The following is a 7,970-nucleotide window of genomic DNA, read 5'->3' as shown; positions in this document are numbered from 1 at the left end:
GCTCTGGCCTGCTATTGCGACTCAGGAAAGACCCCTCACAGGCCTCCTCTCCCGTTTGTTTGTCAGCAGTGCTAGATTGTTGACTGCTGTGTTTCCATCATAACCGAAACCTGGCTCCACCCGCTCATCCCCGACGCAGCCATACAGCTAGCAGGCCGCTGGGACGGCAACAAAGACTCCGGTAAGAGCAGAGGTGGTGGTCTGTGCATTTATGTACACAATAACTGGGCCAGTGACACTCTCAACATTCATAAACACTGCTTACCGGACTGATGCCGTCCCCTTTTTCTGCCGAGAGAGCTAACAGTCGGGCTAATTACAGCTGTATGCATACCACCAGATGCTAACGTTAGCATAGCTCTCTCAGTCCTATCAGACATCATTAACAAACTCCAGCAGGTCCACCCCAACAGCGTCCACATTATTGCAGGCGACTTTAACCAGGCAAACCTCAAGTCTGTCCTGCCTAAATTTTACCAGCATGTTAAGTGTCTGATCAGAGGGAGTAACACATTAGATCATGTTTACACTAACATTAAATATGCATACAGAGCCATACCACTCCCACACCTAGGTCAGTCAGACCACCTCTCTTTGCTCCTTACACCTGCATGCATCCCTCTCAGAAGAAGCTTCACTCCTCTGACTAAGACCATCACCACGTGCAGCGCCGGTCCTGGCCACATTTGCGCCCTGGGCGAACAGTGGATAAACGCATTGATTTTTCCCAACCAGAAGCCCTGGATGACCAGCCAGGTCAGGATGCTCCTCAAGGGCCGCAACACTGCCGCCTTCAGGTCGGGCAGTACAGAACTATACAGTGCTGCCAGAGCCAACCTGAAAAGATTAATTACTAAAGCCAAACAGGATTACAAAACCAAAATAGAGGACAACTTTTTGAGTTAAAAAAGCAATCTTGATTGAGTTTGCTTTACTTGTAATCTTAAGTGGCACTAACTTATTTTGGTAAGTTTAACAAACCTGAAATAGTGCAATACTTGTCATAAAAGCCACATTCATAATGTTTTCCTCAATTATCAGTACAATATCAGGATTCCTACATAAGGAAATAATTTCCCAGGATTTTCAAGAAGAGTGACCTCAGATTTTTTTTTAGGTCACTTTTGGCCAGTGGAACAGTAAGACAAGTTATTTCTACAGGTGAGAGACTCTTTGGTGAAATTCTTTAAATTTTTTAAAAGATTATTTTAAGGATAAAGTTACATTAGATATTTTTCTTGTAAAACAGCATGTTTTCATGTGTAAATAACGCGTTATCAAAATGAGAGACCTAAGAAATAAAAGGTGTCTTTATTATTTTAAAGGAGCTTCTAACTATTGCCAGGACATTGCTGTCAAATTTTCTGGGATTCAGTACTCTGGGCTTCAACTTTCCATCTTCCAGCCCCATCAACACTTTTTGGATGAAGTCAAAAGTAGAAGTCTTTTGGATAATGTAAATGTAGCGCATAAATCAGCCCCAGAAGAATCACATAGGTGTCAGCCAATGTATCCACGTCAACCATAACATTACCCTCAATGAGAACTGCACCCTATCTGGGCAGAGCAAATCAAATCAAATCAATTTTATTTGTATAGCCCAAAGTCACAAAGTACATTTGCCTCAGAGGGCTTTACAATCTGTACAGGGAGTGACACCCTCTGTCCTTAGACCCTCGGTTCGAGTGAGGAAAAACTTGCCCACAAAAAACCTTTAACAGGGAAAAATGTGGAAGAAACCTCAGGAAGGCCACAGAGGAGGGATCCCTCTCCCAGGACGGACAGACGTGCAATGGATGTCACGTGTACAGGACAAATGAACACAAACATATTGTACAATGACTGATAAAATGACAATGATTATAATGAATGATAAAAATGATTACAGTAATAGATATGGTAGTAATAATGACAGTAATAATTATGTAGTGGGCGTCATGCAGGATCACAGCAGCAGCCACCATCCACGAGAACCTGCTGGACGACAGAGCACGAAACTCCGGGAAGTTTGGTTAGTAACATGCATTAATGAGACATGTCCACAGATGGAGAGATATGGAGGAGTATAGAGATAGATATATATATTAGAGAGGTGAGATATAGAGAAATATAGAGAGTATATAGAGAGAGAGATGGATATATATATATATATATATCTATATATATATATATATATATATCTATATATATATACATCGAGAGAGAGAGAGAAGAGAGAGAGAGAGAGAGGAGAGAGAGAGAGTTTTCGGTAGGAGATGTGTGCATCTTCAACCAATACCGTGCCTGGCTAGGCATAACCCTCGTGTGGGGTCCCCCGGCAGTGTTAATCCTATTGCAGCATAACTAGGGATGACCTGAGCCAGCCCTAACTATAGGCTTTATCAAAAAGGAAAGTTTTAGTCTATTCTAAAGTGTTGACCGTGTCTGCCTCCCGAACCCAGAAGGTAGTTTGTTCCACAGAAGAGGAGCCTGATAGCTGAAAGCTCTGGCTCCCAATCTACTTTTGGAAACTATAGAACCACAAGGAACCCAGCGTCCTGAGAGCGCAGTGTTCTAGAGGGGTAATAAGGTATTATGAGCTCTTTAGATAAGATGGTGCCTGACCATGAAGAGCTTTGTAAGTAAGGAGAAGAATTTTAATTCTATTCTAGATTTAATAGGTAGCCAATGCAAGGAAGCCAAAATGGGAGAGATGTGACTCTGATCTTGGTCCTGTCGAACACGTGCAGCGCATTCTGAATTAACTGCAAAGTTCTAAGAGACTTATTGGAGCAGCCTGATAACAAAGAGTTACAATAGTCCAGCCTTGAAGTAACAAATGCGTGGACTAGTTTTTCTGCATCCGCCTGAGAGACAATGCGTCTGATTTTAGCGATGTTACGTAAGTGGAAGAATGCAGTCCTCGAAATTTGTTTTATGTGGACGTTAAAGGACAATCCTGATCAAAACAACTCCAAGATTCTTACAGTGGAGCTGGAGGCCAGGGTGATCCCATCTAAAGTAACTAAGTCTCTAGAAAGAGAGTTTCTGAGGTGTTTGGGTCCAATTACAAGAACTTCAGTTTGTGTCTGAATTTAACATCAAAAATTGTGGTCATCCAACTTTTTATATCCTTAAGGCATGCTTGGAGTTTAGTTAACTGATTGGTTGCATCAGGCTTGATCGATAAATATAATTGGGTGTCGTCAGCATAACAATGAAAATTGATAGAGTGATTCCTAATGATGTTCCCTAAAGGAAGCATATATAAACTGAGCAATGTGGCATTAGGTGAATTGGCACGGATCAAAGCAAAGCCAAGTGGTACGTCATCAATGTCCAGTTCAGGGGACTCCACAGGCTGAAAATGAGAGAGAGAGAAACACTCCTTAGTGTATACAATACAAACTGATTGCACCACAAACTACAGCATCAAATGACCATAGACGATGCAACATTTCTATAAAATATATATTTTTTCCTGACTCTATTAGAATGTTTTAGCATCAAACATCCAACTGGATGTAAATTTATATTATCTCCTCTTGCTACACTAAAATAATATCTTTCCATTGAATTTCATAACATCAGGGAAGTTTTAACTATAAACCTAAAGAGCTTACTCTCATAACATGCCTTGATCGTGTTCATCAACACTTTAAAGTGCTGAAGTAAAGGCAGATCATATTCAACAGTTGATGGATATGATTACGTGACGAAGGACAGCCTGACAAGAAATGTCAGAAATCAGTTGAAAATGTGCAGAACTACATTCCCTACTATCATAAAAAAGGCTCTACAGAGTTAGTCAGTGCTGCAGGGAGAAGCGTGCCATTGTACAGAGACTGACGGCTAATTATTATTGCCGTTCCTTTGGTTTCATGAGCTTGACCCTGTGTGCATTCAGAAACAATTCGATAGTTGTAGTTTGTTATTCATCTGTTTTGTACGTTAATTGTCCAGTTATTACAATAATAAAAATAAAATAACAATATTCTGACTTACATCCCACGTCCTCAGGAACTTTGAGTCATCCTCACACAGATAAGGAGGGAGAGCACGGAAAACAGCCGTACATTCTTCCAGGATGTCAGCTGTTCCTTAAATGAGCGAAGCTTCACTCCGGATGTTACAATGCGATATATAAAACACTATTGTTTTTATTTTTTGGAAACAGACAACTCCCCCTATTTTCATTTAATATTTGAATTTTTCTAAACACATTAAACAGACCAAACACCACACACTGTTTTGCGAAACATTTCATATTTAAGTCAGTAGATGGTGCTATTACACCACTGAGGGTTCACCATAGGGTGTAGCTGCCTTTCTGTGCACATGTGCAGCTCTGTGATAAACACACTCTGCCGTGAGCAAACTCTGTTGCTGTGGATCCTCAGGTATGGTAAAATGTGTTCTTATTTGTTGATGTACTGTGTCTTATATCCCATGCACATGTTAACAATTGTTGCTGTTTTGAAAATGTATTTTTTTTTAGACATATTTCAATAAAATAGGCTCATGACTGAAGAGATTAGAGTGAACATAATCCATTGTAGTATTGCTATCAAACACCAGGAAGTGTAACCAACTCACCTGGAGGTCATAAGCGCTGAAGAGCTGATCAAGAGCCTCGGCTGGCTTTCCTGTGTGTGCAGCTTTCTTTCTAAACAGACTTTGTAGATGGGGAGCATGTCCATCCAGCTCGGCATAAAAATGGTTTTTCATGTTGATGTTTGTGATCCTGTGAAACTCGGAACAAATCTGTACAAACATAAAATCGCTGTTAAATGTTGTAGTCTATGTGCCCTGTACAAAATTAATACAGAAATAAACCAGAATTTTCACATCTCATGCATGATAGAAAATCACTGTAACCGTTTCTCAGATATTAGGTCATTTAGAGCTTTACCATAACACAGTATAAGTTTGATCACCTAAAAAGTAATACTGCTCAAAAGAATTAAATCTGTGTGTACTATTTTCACCTGGGACTCCATTGTAAGGGCAGGCCAGCGTTGCAGGATCTCTCCAACAGGTAGCTCATCACTGATGACTTCTTTTCGGCGTAAGGCAAAGGTCATTTGCATGTCTATAACATCTACATACCAGCTTGCAGACTTCATATAACACTCAGCCTCTTCTGCTTTAATCTAAAAGAGAAGATTTACATGAGTTTTACAGACATAAAAATCAGATCAATATGATAGACAGAATCATACAGATCCAACACTAATTAACTGAGAGAGTAAAAATACAAGGAATACAAAGGAGCCTTTAAAGTCTTTAAATACTGAACAAAATTACAAACATATCAGTACTATTTCATTGTCAGGCTGTGGAGGAAAAAGTTCAAAAAAAGCTGTGTTGCAGTCAGTCAAGCAATGAATGTGATTTTAAATCTGCAAGACCTTGTGGAGGTCAGGTCAGTTACCATGTTCAGCTCTCCAAATCAGCGCAGGCGGAACTGGAAAGTTCCACTGGTTGGACGTGATGTCACAGGCGACAAGTCAAACAATTTGAGTACAGTGACAAAACTGACTTTAAGTTTTTGAGTACTGTGTACTTAAAACTGAAAATTCGTTAAGATAACCAAAAAAATAGCAGTGAATTTACTTTTTAAATTTTTGAGTAACGCAACTTAATCCTTTAAACAAAGTTGTACTGTTCGGTTTTAAAGTGTAGAACGGTCTTTCGCCACTAGAACACTCAGAATGGAAGGTTCCTAGGGGTTCTTACAGTCTTCTCCAGCAGCTCCTGGGCAGGTCGAGCTGTCTTGGTCAAAAGAAGAAAAGCTCCTAGTGCTTCTGCATTGACTACTGCTTCCTCAATGAAGTTGTACATAAGAACTCCTACCCACTGCACTGTGTTGATGACGCCCTGGACTAGGCAGAGTTGTGCCAGAGGCACACCCAAAGACCACCTACTCCATTGACCAGGGCTTCAGGCAGTTCAGGTTCAGGGTTTCAAAACAGGGTCCTGGCATCCCCTGCTGTGTTGTCTACTTAGATGACCTTTTCACTCACACTGCAGACTTGCCTTAGTCAACCTGAGGGAGGTGTTTCATGCCATCCACAGGACAGAGACAGTTGTCCAGAGAGCTTCAAGTAACTTACTGTGTGCTGCAGATGAAGGAAAATGTTCTGATTTTTTTTTGAATATATTTATGTATATAGTGGCAAATGTTCTGATTTATTTTTTTATATTTATGTATATAGTTTAGAAATATTTATTTAGATCAGCATTCTCTTGGATCGCCTGGGACACTGGATCAATATTTGCTAGACAGATAATCAGAATGTCACAGCACAAAACCTCACTTTTCTACATACATTAGGCCAAGTGAAGCAAGTGAAACCTGGGTATCATTTATTTTATTTTTTTGTCCTTTTCAAGCTTTATTTCTGATAGAGACAGATGAAGAGTGACAGGAATGTGGGGAGAGATGGGAATGATATGCAGGAAAGAGCCACAGGTCAGATTTGAACCCTGGACTTCCACAGGACGGACTGATCCTTCACACATGGGGCAGCTGCTCTACCAACTGAGCTAAATGCCACCTGGGTGTCATATTTGATAGTAAATGAATCTATTGTTAGGGCCAGATTCTTCTATCTTAGAACCAAATCCCGAACCAGGCACTTCCCATCACCTGCTGCCCTATACAGAGTCATCCATGCACTAATATTATCCAGACTGAACTGCTGTAACTCACTCTACTGAGGCATTTCCAGCTTAATTCCAACACTGCAGCCAAGTTATAAAGAAGGTCTGAGAACCAAGACCACATCCCCCCTGTTCTGTTCATACAGTATGTGCAGTTATAAACTAACAAAAGCATCTGTGACCATGCAATGGCATAGAAACGTGCCAAAATTGTCACACCAATCTATGAGAGACCTTGTTCCTGCTCATTTCCTTCTGATACACATGTCACGATGGCTGTATCATCAGAGAGTGTCTGGAGGTAACAGCTGTCAGTGTTGTGTCTGAAGTCTGATGTGTACAGGGTGAACTGAAAAGCAGCATAACCTGTGGGGCCTGGCTGCTGGTCTATTAGTGAGGTAGTTGATAGACATCTCAACTCCAGCCCCTTCTAGCTTCCCTCTTAGCAGTAATGGCTGTATTCTATTGAAAGCACTTGAAAAGTAAAAAAAAAAAAAAATCACAGTGCAAGACTAGTGTGGTGTAGTGTGTAGATAGATAATGACATCATCTGCCCTGGGGTGCATTGTTTTCGGTAGTGGAAACACATCAGATTTTCCACAGAGCTGTAACTGTATCCATACTGAGGCTCTCATTTACAATGTACAAATTGACTTCAGAGAACTGATCTGCACAGTCTTTTAGCAGTGTGGACCTGATGCCATTCAGGCTTTTTTCTTAACTTCTTCCTCACCGTTGAAGTGCGGAGTTGAGAGCAGTATGGTGTGAGGAGGGCGGTGTTGATGTCCTGGTTGTCTGGTTGAGACACGGACTGGTCGGCCTAGTCAATGTTTCAAACCCCAACAGCAGCACTGTGGTACATTGCAGAAGCATCCTAGAAGCAGGTCTGAATACGCAGCTGTTTTTTTTTAATGAACGCTGCTAACAGCCCACAGCCCAATTAGCACAGAGCAGCTCAAGTTAGCCAGAAGTCAGACACAGAAACCTGCATGGATAATACAACCCCAATTCCAAAAAAGTTGGGACGCTGTATGGCCTTGACTCCTCCTCTTCGTGCTTTGCAAAAATGTAAATAAAAAAGAGAATGCAAGAATTTGTTAGAACATGCACAACTTATCACATGTTGAAACTGAGACATTTTACCAGTTAATGAAAAGTATTAGCTCATGTTGAAATTGATTGCAGCAACACATCTCAAAAAAGTTGGGACAGGGGCAACAAAAGGCTGGAAAAACAACTGTAAGAGCATTTGACAGTTAATTAGAATAATTGGCAACAGATCAGTAACATGACTGGGTATAAAAGGAGGATTTCAGAGAGGCAGA

This window comes from Larimichthys crocea, chromosome XVIII (assembly GCF_000972845.2).
Source record: "Larimichthys crocea isolate SSNF chromosome XVIII, L_crocea_2.0, whole genome shotgun sequence".
Taxonomy (NCBI): domain Eukaryota; kingdom Metazoa; phylum Chordata; class Actinopteri; family Sciaenidae; genus Larimichthys; species Larimichthys crocea.
This window is presented reverse-complemented; position numbering follows the sequence as displayed.